Source organism: Lepidochelys kempii, chromosome 6 (genome assembly GCF_965140285.1).
Source record: "Lepidochelys kempii isolate rLepKem1 chromosome 6, rLepKem1.hap1, whole genome shotgun sequence".
NCBI classification, from domain to species: Eukaryota; Metazoa; Chordata; order Testudines; family Cheloniidae; genus Lepidochelys; species Lepidochelys kempii.
In genome coordinates, this window is record NC_136385.1 from 27,372,004 (window position 1) to 27,397,673 (window position 25,670).

The window sequence follows — 25,670 nt, forward strand, 5'->3', positions numbered from 1 at the left end:
CCCAGTGGTCATTTATTTTGGTGCCTAGTTGGGAAAGGGGCTCTTTTGAAAATCTGTCCCTTGATCTTTCTGTGCTTCAGTTCCCACTCTGTAACGGGGCTAATAAATCCTTTCTTTCTCTCACATTTTGTCTGTCTTGTTTACTTAGATTGTAAGCTCTTTGGGGCAGACTGACATTTTCTGCCGGGTAAATACAGCACTTAGTACAACAGGGCCCTGATAGTGGTGGAAATCTCTATGCTCCACTGCAATATGAATATTAATAAGTGCATGGAAGCAGGGAGTGGGGGCAGTGGAAGGTCCATAAACTGATCCATGCAAAACCATCACACCTTCTGCATTTTCAGCTCAAGACAAAAACAAGAAGTGTTTTTCTATGCAAAGAACATATGTGAAAAAATTGTTCATCCCCCATCAGTGAAACCAGTAGGAGGTGGGAATGTTTTCACATAGCTCTGTCCACTAATAGTTGTCTTCTGTGTTAACTACATGCTCCCACCGGTTGAGTCAAGTATATAAATATAAAATATCCCACTGGCATGCAGCTGAGATCCCACTGAGGGACTGTCTTCTTCTCTTGTGGTGGTTTGTCAAAGAGCAGGCAAACTGCAACTCAAGTTATTGCATGGTGGTGACTGTTAGTGTGATAAAATAAGGATGTAATCCAAGTTTTAGATTAATGTTCTCCTTAAAATATTGAAGAATAAGGAAAGGAAAGGAAAGCAAAGCAGAGGGAGGGCCAAGGAAGAATTTTCAGATGTTTTCAATTACTATAGGAAATGAGAGAGGGCACCTGGTCTAGAGGTTAGAGCAGGGGAATGGGAATGAGTTTGACAATACAGTGCTTACCTGCCTTTGAATGAAGCACACTTCAAAAGTGAGCAGGGTTGCTATTTTAGGAAAAGTTTATGCTAATGGTATGATCATTGACAATCACATTATAGGGATACATGATCAAGTAATAAGCATTTTGATGGCTCTTTACATTTTAAAGTCACTGTCCAACTACTGGCCAATTAAGCTTCACAATAGGCCTGATTCTCAGGTACTCTAAGGCCCCTTTACACTGCTTGGGTGGTGCAAAAGGGCCTTAAATTGGGAGTAAACCTTAGTGTAGCATATTGATATCCAAAGGCGCTATCTGGCCATGTGTTATTACTCAGGTGTGGAAATTCAGGCATAGACCAGTGGCCTGATTTTCAGAGGTGCTGAGCTATCCATGTTTCTTTTTTCTTTCCTCACATTGTCTCAACCCACCTCCTCTCATTATCCTTCTCCATCTCTTTCTCTATCATCTATCCTTCCGTCCCTACCTCTCATTCTCCTCCCCTCCACCTCAGTAACACTTAGTCCATCATGTTTCAAAGAACTATGCAAACCTTAACTAAAGAACCCTCCCAGCACCTCTTTGAAGTGTATAGATTATCCTCATTTTCCAACAGAAGATATGGACACACAGAATTAAGAGACTTGCCTAAGGCCCAAGAGGAGATCAGTGGCAGAGCTGGAATTAGAACTCAGGAGTATCTGCCCCCAAACCAGATCCATGCACTACACATAATAAAGCATTGGTTTTAGGATGTGGCACAAAGAACATCAGGGAAAGTTGTTACATACTTGTGTAACCCACAAGGGTTATTGCCTTCTAGTAGCAGGTCCACATAATGAGTCCATTATACGTGCCTATAATGGGATGTATTTCTTTATCTCAACTGATAGAGGCTCATCCTTTTGGTGTTGAAGGTCCTGCTTTCATATTCCAGTGATAGCTCAAGAAGGGCCAGTTGCACATGCTCCTGAAATGTCAGTTTTTTAAATGTTACTTTTCAGCCACTATACTTACGTTTAAAGCCACTTTTTACAATTCCAAGAGACCAATAATGTCCCCATCAGCTTCCTTTGGCTCCCTTCTCCTTGCTCCATTCTGCCTCCCTCTTTAGTTTCTTTCCCATCCTCTCTACTCCTTCTCTCGTTATCTGTCCCCCAACCACCTCATTCCATTCTCTGTCCTCCACCCCTCCTCACCAGTTGTCCCAATCAGCACAAGAGGTAGCTATGTGCCATCTAGCCTGCTCTTATCTAGTCACAACATGTTCCCCTAAGGGAATTTTTGGCTTGGGATTGTGTGTGTGTGTGTGTGTGTGTGTGTGTGTGTGTGTGTTTTTATATGCTTTATTTTTATCAGAGAGAGGCTAGAGAGTACATAATGTCTTTAGGCCATGAGATTACATAGCAGATAAGGGACAGGCAGAAGTAATACAATCACTCCAGGCCATGAAGTTTATGTTGCTAACATGGAAAGCACTTGGAATGTAACAGGTAAAATTGCTTCCAACCCCTATGCAAGCATCTGGTTTGTGTCAACAGATCCAGATCCAAGTCGAGATTTCAATGTTAATGTGCTGGCAGCTTGGGGTAAAATCCGTGGCTTTCCCTCAATTTCTGTTCCTTGCCTGCTTTCTTGTTTCACTTGCCCTCCATTCTTTTCTGACTCTTCTCCCTCTGCTTCTCCTTCTCTCTTCACCTTTATCTCTCCTTCTCTGATTTGAAGGTATGGTTCTGTCCTTGGATTCTCAAACTCTCAACTCAGTTGTAACTTCCTCAGGGTAAGAATTTACTTGACACCTATAAAGTGCCAAGCATGCCTATGGCACTATAAAAATAGTAATACTAGAGCAAAAATAGTAGGAACGTAGTTGAGACCAAGAACTTTGCTAGATTCAAAAAGGGACTGGACATTTATATGGGTAACAGAAATATCCGGATTTATATAGTTAACACTCACAATAATTTTAGAAAGAGATTAAAAAAAAGCCTCTCATGCCACAGGGTTTAAGACCATCTCGGACTATTAGAGATTTGGATTATTCCACATCTGCCCAGTGTAGGGTCTTCATCAACCTTCCTGTGAAGCATCTGGTGCTGGCCAGTGTCAGAGATAGGTTACTGGACTAGCTGGACCATGGGTCTGATGCAGTGTGGCCATTCCGATGTTTCTATGCTCCTAGAAACAACGTGCTTACATCTGCGACAGAATTCTGTGTGTTTAAATTTTATGCCAGGCCTCATAAGTGGGTCGAGCAGCAGAGGTTCAACATGTTCTTATGGGTTAAGGATTACTATGTTTCCCCAATATTGTGAGATGACAGATTAAATGGGGCAGTCCAGAGTACTCCAAAAATGGTGTGCAGAGTCGTGGACATTAGGATATTAGGAAAAACTTTTTCACTAAGAGGGTGGGGAAACACTGGAATGCGTTACCTAGGGAGGTGGTAGAATCTCCTTCCTTAGAGGTTTTTAAGGTCAGGCTTGACAAAGCCCTGGCTGGGATGATTTAACTGGGAATTGGTCCTGCTTCGAGCAGGGGGTTGGACTAGATGACCTTCTGGGGTCCCTTCCAACCCTGATATTCTATGATTCTATGATTCTATGACATTCCCTTAACATTATATCAGACCAGCACAATGTCATCTCTCATTGTGTTGTTAAGATTGCTTTGCTTTGTGAAGCAAAATCATGATGGTGTGAGGATGAGTTTGTTTTCTTGTGACCAACATAAAAATGGCCCTTACTACTGCCCATCATCTAAACTAAGTTGGTAGGTCTAATATTCTTCTAAGCATGTCAGATTTTATAGTGGCTCTTACAGGACCTGATCCAGTGCCCCCTGAAGCCCTTTTGATCTGGTTGACAAGGAGAAATTGTGGTTCTACTCCACCAGTATCCATCAAATGCAGTGATCAAAACTGACTGCTGTAGTAGAGATAAAGTCACTGTCACCAAACAATGTCACAGGATCAATGTGTCTCAGTTGAAAAATATTGTCTTATCTCAGGTTCTAGTTTTAATCTAGCTTCAGAAAACTGTGATCTTGTAATGGTGATGTTCTAGACCCCTTAGACATCCTCTCTCTCAAATATGCAATGTGTATTTTCCAGTCACCAAACTGGCTGATTTGCATGACATTTAAAATATATTGTATATGTGATGCGTCGGCATATTCTGTCATAAATATGTATTAACACAACCAAAAATTACATTTAGTGACAAGCTAAGGTTTCATCACACCACACCCTGCCCACCAGAAACCTTAAAAGCACAGAAATATGAAGTTAGGGGGAAAATCTCTAGCATTTTTTGCTTGCCGCCTTCACATCGCCTACAATGCTATTAATAATGCACTCCTGCACTCCATAAGGCATTCACATCCAAATTGCACTCTCATACAAAATCTTAATGGTGAATTTATAGATTCAAAACATATTGTGCCACATGAGGAGTCAGCATATTCTATAATAAATTATGTTAAAAAACTAAATTAAAAGAACAGTAAGGTTGCAAAGATGAGTGCTCAAGAGTTAGGAAATGCCAGGCTTAAGGTTGCTTCCTTCTGTGTATGCATTATGTTACGGTCTTTAATTACACAATCACATGCCATTTTTTTCCACAGGACTCCTGCCTTATTTAGCAAATGGGTAGTTATTCAAGACTTTTTTGTGCTCTGTGTTCAATATGTGGCCCCAGGCCTTATTTTCTTTACACTGTCCAAACTCTGCACTGAATTATTCATTTCCTTTGTGGCATTTCTATGGTGCTCTCACCAAACTATCAAAATGCATTGACCCTAACATTAATTAATTTATCCTCACAACAGATCTGTGAGATTAGCTGTTATAATTTTCCCCACTTTACAGCTGGAGAACTAAGGCACAGAGAGATTAAGGCAAAAATTATCAGACATTTCTACAAATGTTGCGTGCCCAATTGGAGACATGCAGGCTTTTATTTTTCAGAACACTTAGCTTTTTGATAGCACTTTCTGCGGTCAAAGAACAGCTCCCATTGACTTCAGTTACAGCTGTGAGTGCTCAGATCCTCTGAAAATCTAACCCTATGTATTCTGGGCACACACAATTAGTGGCTATGGACAACCTTAATTCTGGCACTTCCTACCTTCTGAGTACTTGACCTTGCAGTCTTAATGTTCTTTTAAGGTAGTTTTTTATACAATATATATTAAAGGCAAACAGTTAGTTTACTGTAACGTGCAGTATGCACAGTTAAAAATCACAAATAAGCAGGAAGTTAAGGTGCCAACAGCAAGGTTAATTCAACAGCACCATACAGCCTGTATTCTTAGAGTATATGAGAAAAATAAAACAATGTGTATTAAGCAAAATATTTAACCAGAAAAAAATATGTATACAAAATACTACAGCGCTAGTCAAGTAACACCATGTTGGTACCTTTGTGTTTTCTTGTGACATACATAAAAATGGCCCTTACTACTTCCCATCATCTAAACTAAGTTGGTAGGTCTAATATTCTTCTAAGCATGTCAGATTTTATAGTGACTCTCACAGGACCTGATCCAGTGACTACTCATGATTTTAACTGGGGGGGAGGGGAGGGACACAGAGTAGACCCCTGCTGGACATTCATGGGTCCTAGGGACTGAGGGCCAGAAAAATCCACGAGGCCCTTATAGAACTTCCTCTGCATATTTCCTTTAGGGGGCATCACTTGTCCACCTCTCCTTACAGAAGTATTTAGGGGTCCAGGCCAAAAACCCTGTCAAATCCTCAACATACACTGGGCTATGTATGGGGTGGGGGGGTGAGAAAACCTATATTTGTGCTGGAAATGGCCCACCTTGATTATCATGCACATTGTAGGGAGAGTGGTCGCTTTGGATGAGCTATTACCAGCAGGAGAGTGAGTTTGTGTGTGTGGTTTTTGGAGGGGGGTGGGGGGGTGAGAAAACCTGGATTTGTGCTGGAAATGGCCCACCTTGATTATCATACACATTTTAAAGAGATGGTCACTTTGGATGAGCTATTACCAGCAGGAGAGTGAGTTTGGGGGGGGGGGTGGGCGGAGGGTGAGAAAACCTGGATTTGTGCTGGAAATGGCCCAACTTGATGATCACTTTAGATAAGCTATTACCAGCAGGAGAGTGGGGTGGAAGGAGGTATTGTTTCATGGTCTCTGTGTGTATATATAATGTCTTCTGCAGTTTCCACAGTATGCATCCGATGAAGTGAGCTGTAGCTCACGAAAGCTCATGCTCAAATAAATTGGTTAGTCTCTAAGGTGCCACAAGTACTCCTTTTCTTTTTGCCAATACAGACTAACACGGCTGTTACTCTGAAACCATACACTGGGGTGTAGATCATCTGCTGAGACTCTCCATGCCCCTGCATGGACCTATCCCCTTTGCGGCTCTGCTTCCATGCCCTGGCAGGGCTGTCCCACTGGAATTCTCCCTGGCCTCTAAGATCACCCGTTTAAAGGGGTTCCCGAGTGCACAAGGTGCCTTGAAGAAAAGCTCATACAGCTTCAAATTAGAATAAAAGTTCACCTTCTGGCAGAGACCAAGTCTGGAAAATTTCAGCCTCAAAGGTGAATCTAGGAAAGGACTCTGTGAATTCAAAGGGTTACAGTGAAAACTGTTTAACTATAGTGGGAGCGACCAACACCAGCTATAATACTTAATCAGTTCAATGAATCCAGAACCTAGCCTAAGCTCTGGGCATCTTATATTGATTAACACACACAACTACAATCTTTTACATTTTCACTATCCTAATTCAGTCCTTCCAAAATCCAATCACACAATTCTTCAGTTAGCCAATAACCCTCTATTCCCCCAGGAAAACTGCAAGACTGCGCCTGTATCCATCTCCAACATACAACCCTCTTCTTCTGTCTGCAAACCCCTGTCTTCTCCAGATGCCTGTGGGGAAAAAGGGAGGCTTTACAGCATGCCTGGAAGGTCATCTATATGGTCATGTTCTATACGTTTGCAGTCTGTAAAGAGAACACAGAAAGCGCCGTGATTATATTCAGCGTTGTGAATGGGGTTCCAGCCAGGTGCTGCTGAACCTCAGGAGTTACTTGCATGGCATCTGCATGGCAAACATAGATAATCATGCTTCCCCACCTTTGCTGGCACTGGGAAGCCTTTCCACTGACTTCAATGACTTTGGATCAGGCCCATGACAAGCCCAACTTCCCGCACCGCACCTGCAGCATGAGCCCTGCCTTTTGCCGCAACACGAGACCTACCTCACCCATGATGCGAGACCTGCCTCCTCCTCCAGCATGATAAGTCCCACTTCCCCCCCCAACCCGCAGCAGGAGCCCCGCCTACGCACCTGCATATTGTGAGTCCCACATCTCTGATCTCACCTGTGCTCACTTGCAACACCAACAGCAGGAACCCTACCTCCCACTTCTCACCAGCAGCACAAGCACCAGCTTCCCCACGGAGAAAATTTTTCCTTTCAGTCGGCTGCTATATTAACTGAGCTCTCAGGAACAGCCTCAAGCACACAGAGAATGTCTAATCCGGAGAATGTCCTCTGACAGCACTATGATCAATATTCCATGGGGACAATTACACTTTCCCACCTTTGTTAAGCCCTTGGAGGTCCCCAGATCAAACGAAAGGGGCAGGGAGTGCAAACTCTTATTATTTACTACTGCTATTAACTGGGGGGGACAGCACAGCTTCCCCTGCCAACAGCAGCCTACTTTAATTACCCCAATTCACTCACCTATGACGCTTGCGAGTCTTCTGCTACCGTGGTGAAAGTGAATGTTTTGCAGCATAGTCTGCTCCTATGTCCACTTTCCTTTCTCTTCCCACATCCTCACCCTGGTGTTGATTTGTTCAGCTGCAGGGAAAAAAATCTGGTTCCAAGATCACCGGAAGGACAGTCAAGCCAAGGTCTCACAAAAGGCCTATCTCCCTGTAACAGCCGGGAGGAGGCCGTCTCATTTGCTTAAACAGTGATACTGGCTCAGAGGTCAAGCCCCCAAGGCCATGCCCCAAATGCCTGGGGCACTTGTGTGTTGACTGGAGAAACCAATGGGTTGCCTTGCATATAACCAGTGCTTTATTAATGAAAATGCTATTCCATTCAGACAGGAAAATATCTATTTTAGAAAGGACTAACAAAACGTGACACTTTCTGGTACAATGAGTAGTTACTCTGCTCAAGAGATGGATCGACCTGGAATAGTATGTAGAGGTCTGTACCGGCAGAGCCCCGTAAGGAGGCCCAGAGCTGGAGATGGAGGGGTGCTGCAGTCAGCACTGAGGTCTAAGCGGGAAGCTACCACCGTATTTGTTTTTGCTTATCTCTCTTGGCCCTGGGGTGACACCAGCACCATAATATCCTGAGAATCAAATTCACTTCAGTTAGGTGGTCAGGGAAAGAGTTGATTTGTTAAGATTGCGAGCCTGTGACAGGTGCACAAGGAAGATGGAATAAGAAAGAGGAAAGGGGGTAAGCTAGCGGAAAGAAAGAATGAAAAACTGAGAAAAGAGGGAGATTAAGAAAAAGTGACAAAGAGATATATCTTGAGAGAAAAATAAATAGCTAACTGCCCTTTCCTCATAAACTATAGTATTTAAGTACCTTTAATGCATTTTGTGAGAAAGATCTATTGTTCCCATTTGATGGGTCCCGGGTTAAGGGACAGCAAGTCTGGCATTTGCCCGGGGGCCCATTCTACAGGGGGCCTTGCGAAGCTAAATTGCTTAGGCTTTGGCTTCAGCCCTGGGTGGCAGGGCTCAGGGTCTTGGGCTTCAACCCTGCACAGCAGGGCTTCGGCTTTCGGTCCTGGGCCCCAGTGAGTCTAATGCTGGTCCTGCTTGTGGGACCCCCTGAAACCTGCTCGTGGCCCCCCTGTGGGCCCCAGGCCTCTGGTTGAGAATTGCTGCACTAGTCCACTGAGTATCTGACTGGGCTCCTTGTGGCTGGCTCCTCCCAACACTAAAAGGCCTAGCTGGACAGCAGGTTTGCTCTTTGTGGGTCCCGGAAACCCACAGTGACATCAAATCTTTCCTCTTCTCCTCATCCCAGTGCTGGGACTGTCAAAACTGGCACATTTTTGAGGCTGAGAATCTTCTCGTAGTTTAAGGAGCTGGGATGATGTAGGCACAGGTTATACTGTCTTATTCTAACCCTTTGATTTCACTGCTCCTCTGTTTAGTCACTCATATTCTACCAAAGATAGAATGTAAGCTTTCTGGGCAGGGACGCTCTTTCACTATGAGTCTGTAGAGTGCCTAGCACAAACTTAGCAGGGGCCTGTAATAATCATTTGCATTATGCTATTGTTATTTGTTCATTATTGTGTTCAGTTAGGGATAGAAGAAACGGATAGGTCTTTCCAGAGTAAATAACACTGGAGTGGATACAAGTGCCAGAAGACCAATGGCTTGTTGTTGCTACCGATGATGCAAAGCTTCCCCCTCCCCAATGCTCCCCAGCATAGCAGCTTGACGGTTTCATTCTGGCTAATCTGTGTTTGAGAGCTGTTTTCTTTTTATCCTCTTTCTAATTTTAACCCACAAGGAAAACACAGAACTCTTAGCCCAAAACACACAGTCCAAAGTCTGGCAGACAAAGATAGGCCAGCCATTTCAGGAACTGTATAAACAGCAGTGTATAACTATATAAACATGCCTCTCCCTACCCCAAAGCCTTTGAGCATTCTGCAGGTGCCCAATTCAGCAGGCTGTTACACACCCGCAAGTCGAATGGCTCCCATGGGAGAGGAGGCTGCTCAGCACATCATTGGTTCAAGCCCTATCTCTACATTCACTCACTTTGATTCAATTCCGCTTCCTGTTATTCATTTACTCTGTTTGCACCAACAGAAGTGAAATCTCAGGCCATGGTCTGCGGCAGCCCCTGCTTGAGCAAAGTTCCTATTGAAGTCACAGATGAAGGACTCGGGCAGGGCTGGTTGCTAGACGGTCCGACACCAGAAGCACAGTGTGGAGCAGTAATAATGGGTTACTCTTAAAGCTGGCCTAGAACCATGTTGGAGCCGTGGCTTCCAACCTTGGCTGCCGCTAATCCCAGCTGGCATGGGGCCAGTGGGAAGGCCCTAAAACTTCAGCACCCTAGGTTTATGCCACCTACTTGTAAACCCAGCCCTGACTGCAGGATTTAGCACTAGGATAGGATACAAGAAGAAAAACAAATAAACAGCCAGCCAATAATCAATGACAAAGTCTAGATTTTCAAGTCAGCACCAACGTTTTTAGGAAGTTCAGTGGTAAACACCAGCAGTGAATGTGATTTTGCAGATTACTGTGGTAAATTACTTCTCATCATTATCAACAATATTATCTTACGTCCATGTTGCATCTCAAAGGATATTGCAGCAGTGTACACACTTGATATAGATACCACATCGGTGACAGTGTCATCCATCTGAGGAAGTGTTCCTATGGCAGCCTCACCTGCATTCTGCCTACCTCTCCCTCTCCAGCAGCACAACTGTTAACATTCCCAATGTCTCCCTCTTCAGCTGCTTCAAACAGCTGCCGTTTTTCAAAATCAACCTGCCACGGAAAGGTTTCCTTTTCCCATCTGGGTTCTCTCTCCAAATCACAGTCATTTAGCTGGATGAAAATCAGTCCAGGGCAACGGGAAGTTTTGCACCTGATGTTCAGTGGTTCTAAGAACAGTTGCCACTGAAGTCAGCCCCCTTTCCTCTGCTATGCTCCCAGCACAGAAGAGAAGTGGTGACATCAATTCTAAGGGCAAGTCTACACCACAGCGCTACATCGGTGCAGCGGCACTGATGCAGCATGTCTGGTGAAGACGCACTATACCGACAGGAGAGCAATCTCCCATCAGCATAATTACTCCACCGTGGCAAGAAGCGGAAGGTATGTCGAAGGGAGAGCGTCTCCCGCCGATATAGCACCAGTGTGGACAGCGCGGAACTTGCAGTACTCAAGGCAGGGCGAAGGCTTTTTCATACCCCTGAGCGACGTAAGTTAGATTGACTTAACCGGTAGTGTACAGCTGCCCTAAGTCACAGGAGGGTGGGGTCACCCCCTGCCTGGAGCAATCCTTCCTGGGCTGTAGGGCCAGAAGATACCAACAGAATGGTGCAAAGTGGCTGCACTGGGGAATCTGATCCTTTGTCAAGAGCCGGGTGTTCGCTGTTATGGTTTGTTCTGATCTGGGGTTTCTTACCATTAGCTGTACTGTTTAGTTCACCATTGTCCCAAAGGCAAGAGTGCTACCAGCAATGCTTCCTGCAGCAACTGGATTTTCCTTTGAGGTCTCCCATAAAATGACTGATGAAATCTTGCTCACGTAAGTTGACCAGATCACCTGCCAAGGTGCTAGGGCCGGGAGCTACACAGTAGCACACATATGTCTAAGAACTAGGATTGTTTTGCAATAGTATGTTCAAACAACTCAAGTGTATTAGGATTAAAAAAGGACTCTATGGTATGCTTCGGCATGGTGTTTAGCTGATATTTGTTACATATTAGGAAAGCGGTGAGGGTAGGAAAGGCTGATTCACTGACCTAAAAAATGCCAAGCCATCTGTCAGCTGAGTTCAATGGTGGGTGAGCAGGAGGGTTGCAGCTGGTCAGTTCTGCCTTCCTTCACAAAGTCAAGTCGGCATCTTTGGAGAAAGTTTCATATTTGTGATCAGAGAATTGACTACACACTCTCCGCATCTGCTCCCTCTGTGCCTTTTGAGTAACATGAAAACTGCTCCAAATACTGCAAAAACAGGTTTTCACTCAAGTCACCACTCCAGAGCCAATGCAATGCTAGAAGGGGGAGCTGTGTGCCAGTCTGCTTTCCCCATCAATAAAGCTACTAGCTAAGTCCTGATCTTGGCACCTTCACTGTGGGGGATGACTGCAGAGCAGAAGGGGTGATTAAAAGAGAATGAATAAAATAAGAACCACCCTGTGCCTTTGCTCAGAATGTAAACTAAACCTAAAGTCAATCATTTGCAAAGTTCTGTCCAAGTTTGCTGACTCAAAAAGTTTCATATAGTTTGGAAACATTTGGAAATACATTCAGGCTTCTGAGTTACATACATGGCTGGAAGGAACCTATCTTATCTTTCAGATACCAGGTGAAACTTGCAATGCTTCTGGCTACAAAAACCTTGGTTCAACCTATAAACACTGAGCAACTTTGATATTGGACAGAAATCACTGAAGGGGAGTAGTCTGATATGGAACACAGAATAGTCATGCTTAGAGACCTTTGACTGACCATAACCTCACTCCATAAGGGATTCTCTCAAAGTACGTCAGCCACAAGGTGGTTTCTGTGGGGAAAGGTTGTTCCAAGTCTGTGAAAACTTGAAAGAAATCCCAGCTGGAATAAACTGGTGAAGCTCCATTGATGACAATGGAGTTACATTGATTTATGCTGGCTGAGGAACTGGCCCTCATTTTTGCCAGTGATGTTTCCCATTATTGTTTCTCTATCACCCAAGTGGGTGCATGAAGGGGCCTGTGTCTAACAAAGAACAAAGAAACTGGTGGAAACATTGTCAAGCTGTGCCACACGTTGAGAGAGCGAGGCATTGTCTATTGGAGATTGGCTACGCTGACTTCCTATCTCAGGTCTAATGCTTCTCTTATGGCCTTGGGCAAGCCACTTATCCTCTCTGCCTCAAAAATGGAGATAACGCCACCTATTCCACAGGAGAATTGGGAGGATTAACTAGTTAGTGTTTCTAGAGCACTTTGAAGAGGAAAAGTGTCAACTACTGTTACCTTTTACAAAAAATGATTATACTGGACAGAATCTCCATGTCCTGCATGAAGTTCACATTTTCCCAAATCACAGCCCAAAACCATCCGCCGTAATTTCAAATATTTGCTTCCTGGGTCACAGTGTCTCTGACTTCATCCATAGTTACAGTAGATAGGTTAATTCGTTTTATAAGGGATAAAAAAAACCTCATGCTGCAATACATAAGCCAGTCACTTATTGGGATCCAAAGGAAGCTTTCCCTGTAGGCAGCTTTATCCCATAACTAACTACCAACCGGCTTCTAGCACCTTGTTCTAAAGCACCTGACACTGGCCACTGTCAGAAGCAGAATACTGACTAGCTGGACCATGTGTCCAACCCAGTCTGGCAATTCCTGTGTTCCTATAACTACGAGCTATAATAGTGAGGGCAGAACACCTTGCTGGTGTTGCTTTAATACCAAGGAGTATACCGAGGCTTGCCAAGTAACCCTGTAGCTAACAAACTGAAGTGTCCAATGAAGGCTTGGGTTTGATTCCAACCTTTTGCCTCCTTCACTCTGGGTTAGCAGGGGCTACAAGTGTCCTCACTGGAGCAACTTGTATTGCCCTACAGTGCCTCAGCAAAGCGTGATGGTGATGGGCTCTGAAAGAAATTCCACCCATTCCATAGCCAGGGCAGGTCACATTAAGGAAGTGATGACATGATGGGGAAAGGGAACTCTGTTGTGGACTCATACACAAAAAGAAAATATATGGATAACTTTTCTTAAGATCAGACACTTGCAGCTGAGACAGGTGGGCCAGAGGGAATTTCCTGGGAGAGCTGTTCCTTGTCACCCACAAGCATCCTGGTTGCAGGCTCAGCTTTGGGAATGCACAGAATATGCCCATACAGTGAGTCCAGCCACTTAATAGGGATTTTCACCAGTTGGTTACATTCTCTGGCCACCCATTGGAAGGCAGAACAGCAACAAATGCCACAGCATCCATTAGAAATGTGCTATCTGTCCCCTCCCCACAGCTGACTGGAGTTTAGACAACTGAATATGAGGTAAAATGTGCTGAGTGGTAACTTTCTCAAAACCACAGTGCAAGTTGCCACCACTGGCTCCTCCTGCCCTGCCTGACAAAACAGAACAACGAAAACATTTTCAATCATTTCCTGTTGCCCACCGGTAAATTAGCCAACCAAGCCTGGTGTCTGAGCCAACTCTCAGTTGGATAATTTAATTACATTCTTCCTACATCAATTACCCCCTTGGATGTGTCATTCCTCTTTACTTCCTGTTATGTAGTCGGTAGATTTGCTATGCACAGTTAAACAGCAGTAACATTCCCATTCAGTGCACTTCAGGGATAGCTGAGGAGATTATGTATTTTGCATGTACATAGTATATTTACAATAGGACATACACGTGCACATCCAGCCGTATCTGTCCAGATCTAAACTTGGGAGAGTTCATATCTTGGATTTGGGTTTTGGCCTCATACAGAAAAATTGGCCAGTTGTGAAGCCTAGCTCGGGGAGTTGTGAAGCCTAGCTCGGGGAGTTGTGAAGCCTAGCTCGGGGAGTTTCGGATCTATCTATTTATCTATCACGAACGATTAAAAAAAAAAAAAAAGTCTTGCTGACATAACTTCAGGATGGGCATAATACTCGTGAGTGTTGAAGCCAGGGTGGTTTCTGCAGGACATGCCAAATGAATGCCAGTATGACCATATTACCACACCACACCATCAGGTATAGCGTCTGTGCCACATGCTTCAGAAAAACTGTTTTAGGGATCTTAAAAAATATAATGGACTTATTTCGTATATCCCTGTAAGCACATGTGCATTGGTTACCAGCAGTCCCACTGTACAGGGCTCAGGAGCAGGGTGGGTGGGTGGGGGGGGAGGTGTCACAGTTTTAAAGTGCATTATCTTGGGTTCTTCTAGGGTGTATCCCTTTGGGGAAGTGAGACTGTCCCCTTTCAAATGGCATAAAGCACTTGTTTCTTGCCATGATTTGGGATTCTCCTATATCACACCAGTCCTCTGCTATGTTTTCAGCCCCTGTGGCTGTTGCAGCCTGATGTAAGTTAGGGTATCCATTAGGCTGCTCTAACATGGTGCATGGGTGCTGGCTTGCAGGGGGAGGCAGCAGCAGGATCCAGGAAGTGCAATGGAGTGTTTTAAAGCACCTTTGCTTAACACCGCAGGGGTTAGCCATAGATGAGGGTTTGACCGAAAATCTTTAGTCTAAGTATAGGTCCCCCCCGACACTGAAATGGTGTGACCACTGTTTCCCCCAAACCGTGAACCACCCCCCCACACACACCATGCCAAGTGCTGTAACACCATTGCCTGTATGTGTTCCTGATGCTAAAACTGAGGGTTCCAAACAGTGCCCCCTGGAAAACGGCTCTCCTCTGGCTCATTAACTCTTGAAAACACTTTAACCAGCCCCGGCCCGCCAAAAATAATTCAACTACACTGAGACAAGAAAGAGGCTTTTAAGTTACAGAGAACTTAGCCACATTCCTAATCATTGCCCATCCTCATTAATGGTTAAGCTCGCTTTCCTTAATGGTTTTTTGTTTCCCCCACAGATGGGAGCTGTTTGAATAAGAATCACCACCTTCTCCCTGAAAAAGCTGTTTCTGTCTCTCTACAGCTCTAGGCAAGCAGCCTGTTAAAGCAGCACCTCAAGTATCCTGCGGGTAGCATATTCTCCCTCTCTAAGATCTATTATTTGGCTTGTGAATAGGTGAGTTCAGAAGCATTGTCAGTGCAGATGAGGGGAAAGGGCTATGGACACTGGCTAGAAATAAGTAGAGTGTGGGAGGAGCTGAGTAGGTCAGGGAAGCTTGATCAGTGATGCCCTTGCTATTTTAGTCCTGGGCCCCACACAGTCCTGCCAATGTACCCACATCCTAAGACTGGAGCATCCCTCTTGTTTCAACCTTGGGCACCTACAGCTCCACCAACAGATATCAATCCAAAGTGCAATCTCTCCTGCAGTTCCAGTCCTAAGCCCCACATAGATCCACTAAGATATCACAGTCCAAACTTGCTATTGCATTTTGCTATTGCTAGTCTTGGGCCCTGATCGGACCCTAGCACCAGCCTGGAACTCTACATGTACGTTAGGATCTAGTGATGTGCCACCAGTTGGGGGGCTGTGGCCCTGATCTGCTAAATTGCAGTCTTAGTCCTCTACTGGAACCAGACTGCTGATAGTGGCAAATTTGCCAAACTGAGTGTTGGTTTTTCTATTACAGTCAAATGTTCAGTGAGGGCTAAGTTCAGTCCAGAAGCTCACTATTACTTCTGACTAATAATCATGAAGTTATATTTGAACCAGGGATGTATGAACCTGCTCAGATAGAGTAAGATCTGCACTCAACCTTAACCTGAAACTTGAACCATTCTGAACTTGACCCTTCTTTCAAGTTTGAAAAGTTCAGTTAACATTTAAAAAAAAAAAAACTTTCACATTCCTCTGCCCTCTCTGAGACTTGACTGGAGGTAAGAGCACTGAAATACCCTGAGGAATGCTGTCTTGCAGTATTTCTGACCCTGCTGAAACCAGTATTTCTGACCCTGCTTAACTCTGTTAAGATTTGCAGCTTGATCTCTAGGCCGAAGAAGTTCAGACAAGGTTCAAATAAACATCTAGGGTCAGATCCTCAGCCTGGTATAAGTCAAAGGCGCTCCATTGACTTCAATGGAGCTATGTCAGTTTGTTACCAGCTGAGGATTTGGCCTCTAAAGTTTTGATTGCTCAACTACACCAAACTGCTGAAGCTTTTGAAATCCATTCATTACAGTATTTCACATTAATTGAATGTTAATAGGGTGCTCAGCGCTAAACAAAAATATCAGATTGGGACACAAGGAATTTACAGTCTAGGCCAGAGTTACACATCCCAACTGGTTTTGTCTACCTTGAACTCGTGTGTTAAAAAAACAAAAAGTCATTCTACACTAAGGCCTGAATTTTCATGGTCAGGACCAGGTTTTCAGGAGAGCACAGCTCCAGTTTAGCCACAAGCAGCTAGGTTGTCAAAGCAGCAGGCTGGGTACTGTGGTCTTTGGAAAAGCTGGCCATAGATGCCCCAATGAGAGCAGCTGGGTGCTGAGTGCATCTGGAAAGCTAAGTCTGATTTAGATCCTGGATAGGGTATGAGCTCTCAAAAATCTGGCCCCAGCTGTGGCCCTGAGCTCTTGTGGAAATCTGTTCTTAAGCTACTGTGCTAGTAATAATAACCAGCTTTGTGCTTTCTTTTCTCCCTTTTTCTCCTCCTATTTTATCGGACAAGAACTGACTCAACATTCCCTTGATTCCACCTTGGCTTATGTGAATTAGTGCAGAAAAACAATGGGTCATTCTGATTTTCCTGTATGCAAAGGAACGAGACCTGCTCTGCACTAATCTCCAGTGTAGATGCAGATAGGTTGATGGAAGAATGAGTCCTTCCACCTCACTACTGCCGCTCAGGGAGATGGGTTATCTACAGCGATGAAAAAAACCCTTTCCGTCATTGTAAGGAGAGTCTACACTGCAGTACAACTACAGTGCCACCGTCGTCCCGTGGCCTGAGTGCAGTTTAGTGATTGGGGCGTGAGTCAGGGCTCCTGTGTTCTTTTCCCAAGTTTTTAAATTCTTGGGAAAATCACTTAACTAGCCCCTTCATACGCTGCCACTCCGTCTTGCCTTGGGAAACACCTTACTGTAATGATAACCCCACTGATGGAGTCAGGTAGGTCTAATAGTAGCAGAGTTGACCCTATCGAAGTGTCAAGTGTCCTCAGAGGACCCTCAAAACAAAATAATACATTATACAGAGAGATACTATACATTCTATAGAAAATTAAAAACAGTCAAAGATGTTTCAGCCAACCAGGACTGCTTGAATGGATTCCACCTTCCTAACCCTGTAAATGAGCAGATTAGATTCCCTTGTGCTACAGATGAAAATAACACGGAAGGAAAATCCTAGTTTGAACATCTGTTAATGAAAGAATATTTCATCAAATGTAAAAACAAGAATACTAGTGCCTCCAGCTAATTCTCACAAACACATTCTCATGATGCCACAGTGCTCATTGGCAAGCTCCATTATAAAGATTATACCCTGAGGGAAGGAGATCATTTTAATTTCAGTCAGGCTATTGTAGGTTGGTATTTGCTTATAGCAGTGTGGACATATACCCAGGGGCTGATATAGCACTTGACAGCATCTCATGCAGAGGGCCTGTTTCTCTTCTCACTTACACCAGTTTTGTACTCTAGCATATATCTATTGACTGCAGTGGAGTTACACCTGATTATTTACTCTGGAGCAAAAGAGAGGAGAGAGAGAGGCTATGTACCAGTTCTGATTTCTTCGACATCATTAGTCACAATAGGATGGTATCTTTTTCTACCCATCTTCCCATTGCTCTTGATTTCCTTTCTGGTAAAGAGGGTTCTTCTTTCACCGAGATCCCCTCAGGACTATCATTTTCACTTTCATCTTAGACTCAGCTTCCCCTGCTCCCAGAATGCAATGGGAAGGAAGTTAGTGAGCACCTCTGGGACATTTACTCATAAATTCTCCAAACCTCAAGTCTTCAGCATCAAAATCTATGGAGCAATGACCCTTAACTCATGATATCACTGATATGTTTTATATATATCAGCTTTAGATAATCTATACAAAATTCTTCTAAATTTACTAATCTGAAGAACCAATGTCCTAAAAATGTAACATTTGCCCAAGTGCATCTTTCTTTATCTATCTGTGTTTTCTTATTTGCACAAGCTGAAGAACGCAATGGCGCTGGGAGGGCTATGATGGAAGTTCTGTGTCTAATGGAATTAATTTGGACCATACTGCACCTGTGAATAGAGCACCGGACTGGGGCACTGAGCTACTGGGTGACTTTGGGCAGGTCATGTCACCTCTGTGGGCTTGTGTTTCTCCTCCCACCCTTTGTCTGTTAAACCTCTTCAGGACAGGGATTGTTTCTCACTATGTGTTTGCACAATGCGAGGCATGATGGGACCTCTGTCAGAGCTGGGACCTGCAGTCACTACTGTAATAAATAATAATAATTAATAAGCATTTAATAGAAAGTTAAATACTTGGGTTTTAATGCATTAAAACAAGTTAAATGCCCTATGTAAATTAACAGCCCATCACTGTTACTTTAGCTCATCGGTGCTGGGGCACTGATTGCTTCTCCCTCTGCCTTGGCTCCACAGAATGCCTTATCTACCCCACCCCATGTATCTTGGCATGTTCCTCACAGCTGCCCAGCTGTGGAGTGAGAGGAATGGGAGGCATCTGCCAGATAATGGGAGTGTTTGTTAGAGGTGATGAAGAAGGTTTCAATCAAATTCCTCCCCTCTTGAACGTCTGGACAGATAACACTGCTTCAGAGGAAGGTTTAAGAGCAGGCCAGTCCTCCTTGAAATCTCTTAAAAACACTCAACTTAGAAACAGTTCAGAGCTCGGGGACTGGAAAGCTCAGGAATTATGAACAGGATGACAGAGGCTTTCATCTGTAGACTAGAGGGTTGAATTCAGCCAAGAAATCTTAATTTAGAGCCTGTTCCCATTGAAATCAGTGGTAGTCTTGCCATTGATTTCAGCAGCAGCAAGATTGAGCCCTAAATGTATAGTATATTAAGGGCCTAATTCTGCGAGGTACTGAACTGTCTCAACTCTTATGGCCTTTGTTGAAAATTGAAGGAGTTGTGGGTCTCCTACGACACACACATCACCTTGTAGGACTGGTGCCTAACAGAGGTGTTTGTTGGCTTTAATGGCATGGGAGATAGACGGGTAGATAGGTCGGCAAGCAGTAGGTATGTATCTCAGAACTGAACATAGAGCCTGAATTACCGAACAGATAATTGCTTCTCTAGACCAGAGTGTGGGCACATTAGCATGGTGATACTGAGGGCTTACACAGTTACTGCCCATATTATATCGGATAGGTGGATAAACAGAGGATTTCAGTCAGTCTCCTGTGCTGTGTCAGTCTGATGCCTTTCACCTACACTCATTTCCGAAAAGATTTCAAGAATCCATCAACAATTAAAATGCTTGTCCAGAGCTAAAGAACCACTCCCGACCCCTTACGGGTGATGACAGCCCTTTAACTGGGGGTTAGCATAAATTCTATGGGAAGTTCCTTTTCCAGAGCTTCCCATCTTTGTTTTGTGGGGACACTTCCCAGCCATTCAAAAAAATAGGGAAAGCTAAAAACACTGAGGAGCGGAACCTCAGCTGGTGATTATCAGTGCAGCGACACTGGAGTCAATGGATCTCTGCTGATTTATACCAGGGACCCAATCCAAAGCCCACTTAAATCAGTAAGAGTCTTTCCATTGTCTTCAAGGGGTTTTAGATCAGGCCCCGGCTGAGGATCTGGCTCTGAAGTTATTGAGTCGTTCACCCTTTTTCTCCCCTGTTCAAAGCTTCACCCCCACGTGCCTCATTGGTAGGCACATGTGTCCAGAATCCATGCAACAGCACGTTCCCTCTCATCCAGCTCTTGCTGGGGACATGTAATTTAGTGAGATCCTGCAGTGACACTGGGCTACACCGAGAGGCAGCATCACTCACTGGAGAGGTACAAAATTCTACAGCAATGGTGACTATAGTAACGTTATGGTAAAGCAGTGGGTATTGGACCATTACTATAGAATGCTGGAAGAGTTTTCATAAGGGCAAAAGCCCAGCCATTCTTCTGGCCTTGGTATGCATCCTAAGAGAAAACAATAAAGCACAGCAGCTGACCCTTCTTTATAGGCTGCTTCAAACAATTCCAGCCAAGTTGGGATATTTTTCTGAAGGGGTGAAATTCACCCCTATATAGCAAGCCACACAAGACCAATGTGTAATCCACACACCTTCTGGGTCTGGTGGTCTGTCCCATCTAGTGTCACTGAGACCACGTAGAGAAACAGATGAAATGAGTCTGCTCTACAGCCTTAGCTAACAGCGAGTTGGCTTTTAGCTCATGCGGTAGAGGCTCATGCATAAGCTCCAGAGGCCGCACGTTCAATCCTGCCCACTGATGATTATATATGCACCGCTTCAGTCCTATAAAAGCGCTATTTTAAGGACCTAAGTGGTATGTAGCCCTCTGTACAGGGGTAAATTTCTCCCTTTGGGAAAAGTATCCCAACTTGGCTAGAATTGTTTGAAGCTGCCTGGAAAGAAGCTGTGGGTTTGTTTTTTTTAACTGACAAAATTGAAGGATGCATTGTCTGCAGCCATAGAAGTAGACAAGTAGAAGAGATGGAAAAACTAATAAGCCATCCACTAGAGGCCAATGTAGGATTGTTCCATACAATGTGTTTCTTCAGGGCTTTGTCCAGTGCCATCTCAAATGTGTCAGTCAATAGGACAGCCACGGCTTCCCATGGAAAGGCCTTTTGATGCAGGTGGCAGGTGGCTACAGAGTGTGGGAGCAGCCTAGCCCACCTTCTCAGATTATTTTCAGCGAAGACACCACCTTTCCTGTTTACAGCTGGGAGAACTGCTGCACAGAGAAGTTAAAGGCACCATTTTCAAACATTCGTGTGGGAGCCATTCAGGTGGCTGCCTGGAGGTTCAAATGGGAGTGGGATGCCATGGGGGGGGGGTCCCCAAAGCTGGAGTTTGGCTCTGCCCAAGTTGCCTGAACATCCAGTGGCTTGGGAATTTTCCAGACCATCTGGGGGCATTCCGGTGCTACTGGTCAGTGATATCTAGCAATATGCATCACAAACACAAACGTCAAGGGGACCATCCAGGAAAGGAGCTAACTCATCCCTCCTGGAACTGTAAGTGCTTGGGTCACACATCAGCAGAAGTTGAATATGTTCTGAGGTGGGGGAAAGTGTATGTGCTGTACTGAAATAGCCTGAACTCCATGTTCAGATGCTGGGTTAACTGGAGTGAGGTTCTGTTTGCGCACTGAAATTGAAGGGTGTTTACAGGCCTGTGTTTTGTCATCCGATACAATTTACTGCACACCAGAGACCATGACTATGTAAAGTAGAATGAGGGTCACTGGCTGCACATTAAAAAGAAAAAAAATTGTTTTGAAAAGTTCGCAGGTTGCGGTTCACCATCTGCTCCTTTCCCGCGGCAGTCACTAATGCCTGGAGACCGCAGCAGACTACACAGTTGCCAGGGTCTGAAGGGCAAAAATTCCTGCATGTCAGTCTCTGAATTCCTCCATCCGATTCCTGTGTTTTCACAAAGATGTGGCCTGCTGCTGGGTGACCTGGAAGAGGCAATGTAATGCTTTGTCAGCACACCCGGTTCGCTGCAGAAGCTAAGGACCAACTTATCCTATTAATCATTTAAAAGGTGGAGAGGAAAAAATAAAAAATAAAAGCCCAGTTCTGGCTAATTGTAGAAAAAATGAGGTCAGAGTTCATTTTTCTCTCTTCTGCTGTTTCACAGTTCACTGACTGACAAGGAAAGCAAGATAACAAGAGAGGGGAGAGACATTTCATGGAAGACCCTCTGTCCCTCACAAGGGAGTTTTGGATAGGGTTCAGGACTCTGGTATAGATGGGGAATCCTACAGATTCCTGGTGTTGGGCTTCATAGCCCCATGATGTTCAGAAGAGAATTCTGTAGGTCCTCTGTGTGAGCTTTGGAATTGGTGGGTCTTGGGATACAATGGAACTGTACTCACTGGTGCCTCCACAGAAACAGAGGTACATCGATATTGTCTAATGTTGCCACCTCTGAGGTACAAAGAAACGGAACATCTGGGATGAGCCCGAGCCCATAAAACTGGACAGCTGGCAGTGCGTACTGAGCACCTGTAGAGATTTCCCATGACAGCTACCTCAAAAAAGGGACAGTCCTGGGAAAACCTGGACAGGCGGTATCCCTAGTATTGTCTACAATTATTTCTTGTGGGGGAGTCTGGTATGGGAACAACCGTGAGCTCCCCACAGCCAGTAATCCAATCGCATTCTCACTAGTGACCCCTGAAGGCCATACAAGGTGGGTTCTCAGTCTGTGAGTTGCACCTGGCCTCCCTTGCTTTATGGCTAAGGGGAAGAAAGGGAGCAGTCCTGAACCTCCTTTCTACTGTAACATGGGTCACAATATGGAAAAAGGTGAGAAGTATTCACCTCTTTACAGCATTCCCTACCATGATTTCTGGTATGGGAGGCAACCATATGAAGTATCTCATTGTAGTCAATGCCCCAGAGTCACTAATGCAATGGAGTCCTACTGGGCATTTGTTATACTAACTTCCGCTGGGCAAACCCTCCCACAGCCAGTGTGTGGAATAAAATACACCATAGGCGGCTCTGACATTCAAGCTGGGTTTTCTGAGGCGTGTTCTGTGCACGAGGCTCACACAGCACAAGCAGAACAATAATAATAAGGGCTTGCCCCAATCTGACTAGTGTGACAAAGTTCCTGCTCTACCTTGGCAGCCCTCAGCCTGGCCGTTTTTCTGAATTCACAGTCCAGGTCAACTCCTCTTGTGTCTGACCAGGAGTTGGGAGGATTTGCAGGGGGGAAACCAGGCCCGCCCTCTACTCCGGGTTCCAGCCCAGGGCCCTGTTGAATGCAGCTGTCTAGAGTGCCTCCTGGAACAGCTGTGTGACAGCTACAACTCCCTGGGCTACTTCCCCATGGCCTCCTCCCAACACCTTCTTTATCATCACCATAGGACCTTCCTCCTGGTGTCTGATAATACTTGTACACTTCAGTCCTCCAACAGTCCACGTTCTCACTCTCAGCTCCTAGTGCCTCTTGCTCCCAGCTCCTCACACACACACCACAAACTGAAGTGAGCTCCTTTTTAAAACCCAGGTGCCCTGATTAGCCTGCCTTAATTGATTCTAGCAGCTTCTTGATTGGCTGCAGGTGTTCTAATCAGCCTGTCTTAATTGTCTCCAGAAGGTTCCTGATTGTTCTGGAACCTTCCCTGTTATCTTACCCAGGGAAAAGGGACTTACTTAACCTGGGGCTAATATATCTGCCTTCTATTACTCTCCTACAGCCATATGACCCGACCCTGTCACACTAGTTACATGCTAACCCTAGCCTGAAATTACAGAGCTGCAGAGCAAGGTAAATGTGCTAAGTCTGACTTGAGGGGCGGTGCAAACAAACAAAACACAGGCTAATGTTTGTTTACCTGGTGCCAACTCTCATGATTTTGTCATGAATCTCGTGATAATTATTGTGTTCTGTAAAGCCCCAGCTCATGGAATCAGGCAGATGAGTGATGATTTCAGCCTTCATTCTTAAAGAGAAAGTAAGTGTCCAGCCCTCATGGTTGGGGAGAAAGCTTCAAAATGTGACCCCAGTGCACCCTAAAGGCTCAAAAGGCAGGAGGCAAATAAAAAGAACACCCAATTCTATTATCTTTATGTGATCTCATGATTTTAAAGACGATCTCATGGTTTTTGAACATTTGGAGCTGGCAATACTGAGGGCATCTCTTTCAGAAGGACACCCAGTGTTGATTTAAATCTAGAGATGCTGACTGGGGGGGGGGGGGTATGTGGTGACCACAGGGAGGGTGGGAATATAGCTAACTCCTCCCACGCAATGTCCCGGGGTGGTGGCCATGTCATAGCACCAGCACTGAACACCATTTCTAGACTCAGATCGTACAACAATGATATCACAATATTCAGCATGGTGAATGTACTAATAAAGGGTCTCCCCAAGGCAGCCTTTCTCAAAGGCTAGGCCCTGCTGTCAGACCCTGGTCAGTGTCTGGGTGGGGCCTGAGTTTCTGGTTTTAGTTTTTTAGATGCACGCGTGAAAATAAGAAAATGCAAGTGGCTGCCTGAGTGTCAGATTCCTCTATGCACCAAAGAACCAAGCTCCTCTAGCTGGGGCTGTAGCAGATTTACATCCTCTGTGGATCGGGCACAGACTGGGACCTGTAACTAACACTCCCGCAGTGCGTTTCACATAGATTTTGGCCAGAGAGCTATGGTTGGGGAGAAACTTGAAAAGCACATGTGTGGCTCTAGCCAGAGCTATCAGTGTTACACTCCCACAAACCTCAGATTCACCAAACATATGCATGCATTCCTGCACCCGCTACCACTTATGGACCCCACAAAGCAGGGGGTAATATTTTTATAAGTGCAGTTCTGAGAATGTGCACAGAAAATTTGACTTGGTGCCTTATTGAAATATCTTGGGATGGATCAAGAGGGCACAGATGAGCAGAGTAAAGATTAACAGAGACCCAGACAGGCTAGAACCATGATCTGGTGGAGAAAGAGAGTGAGAGCCAAAGGGCACACAAATCAATTTGCCCTAGCAGTTCCCTGTGCCAATGATTAGCTAGATAGGGCTTTATACCTAGCGAAGGAAGGAAGGAAGGAAGGGTAGGATCTGGCTCTCAGTTGGTATCTTTGAATATGATGAACACAGAGTCAACTTTAGTTTATAAGAGCCAAAGTAGACCAATGAAGAAACAACCCACTACTCCAGTTAGCAGTTGTTTATTCCCTTGCTGCTGCTGTCCTCGTTTGCATAACAATATCCCTGTAACTATATCATCTCAGAGCCTATTGAAGCAGGAAAATACAGTCAGTGCTTCCACTCTCCCCTCTCAAATGTCTGCAGGTGATTTCAATTACCACACAGTTCTGAGACCTTCTCTCCACATTCTTTTCCAATGGTTTTTTGTATCCACTTTCCGGATAACAACAGGTTTCAGAGTAGCAGCCGTGTTAGTCTGTATCCGCAAAAAGAACAGGAGGACTTGTGGCACCTTAGAGACTAACCAATTTATTTGAGCATAAGCTTTTGTGGGCTAGAGCCCACTTCGTCGGATGTAATTCTATGGCCTACGTTATTGAGGAGGTCAGAATAGATGAGCATAGCAGTCCCTTTAAAAATCTATGACTCTGTATTCATGCTGCACACAGGGTTACTTTGTTTAGCGGAAGCTCATTATAAGATGGTGCCTAAAGTACAAACACATGATGCTGCAAGTTTTCTTTTTTTCTTCCAAGGCTAAAGTGGGAGCCGAAGTCAAGATGGTGGAGTTCATGGGGAGATTGTGAAGAGAGAGTCAGGTCACCAGTTCTCTCTTTAACTTTCTGTGGCTTGAAAGAATAGGGACACCTCTTTCCTTAGCACAGCAC

At 44.8% G+C, this 25,670-nt stretch overlaps 1 long non-coding RNA gene across 3 annotated transcripts in view; it reads right to left on the reverse strand.

The window, feature by feature from the left end:
• LOC140912598 (uncharacterized) overlaps positions 1-11,633 on the reverse strand; it is a 40,804-nt gene extending 29,171 nt beyond the window's left edge. For 2 of the 3 annotated variants that reach the window (XR_012159325.2, XR_012159323.2), the window contains exons 1-3: positions 9,490-9,577; positions 7,560-7,679; positions 1,618-1,796 (exon numbers count right to left, since the gene is read on the reverse strand). This is a non-coding gene — a long non-coding RNA (uncharacterized LOC140912598). Of the gene's footprint in view, positions 1-1,617; positions 1,797-7,559; positions 7,680-9,489; positions 9,578-11,350 lie in introns of those variants that run through there. The other variant, XR_012159324.2, reaches the window with a different exon arrangement.
• Between the last annotated feature and the right edge of the window lie 14,037 nt (positions 11,634-25,670).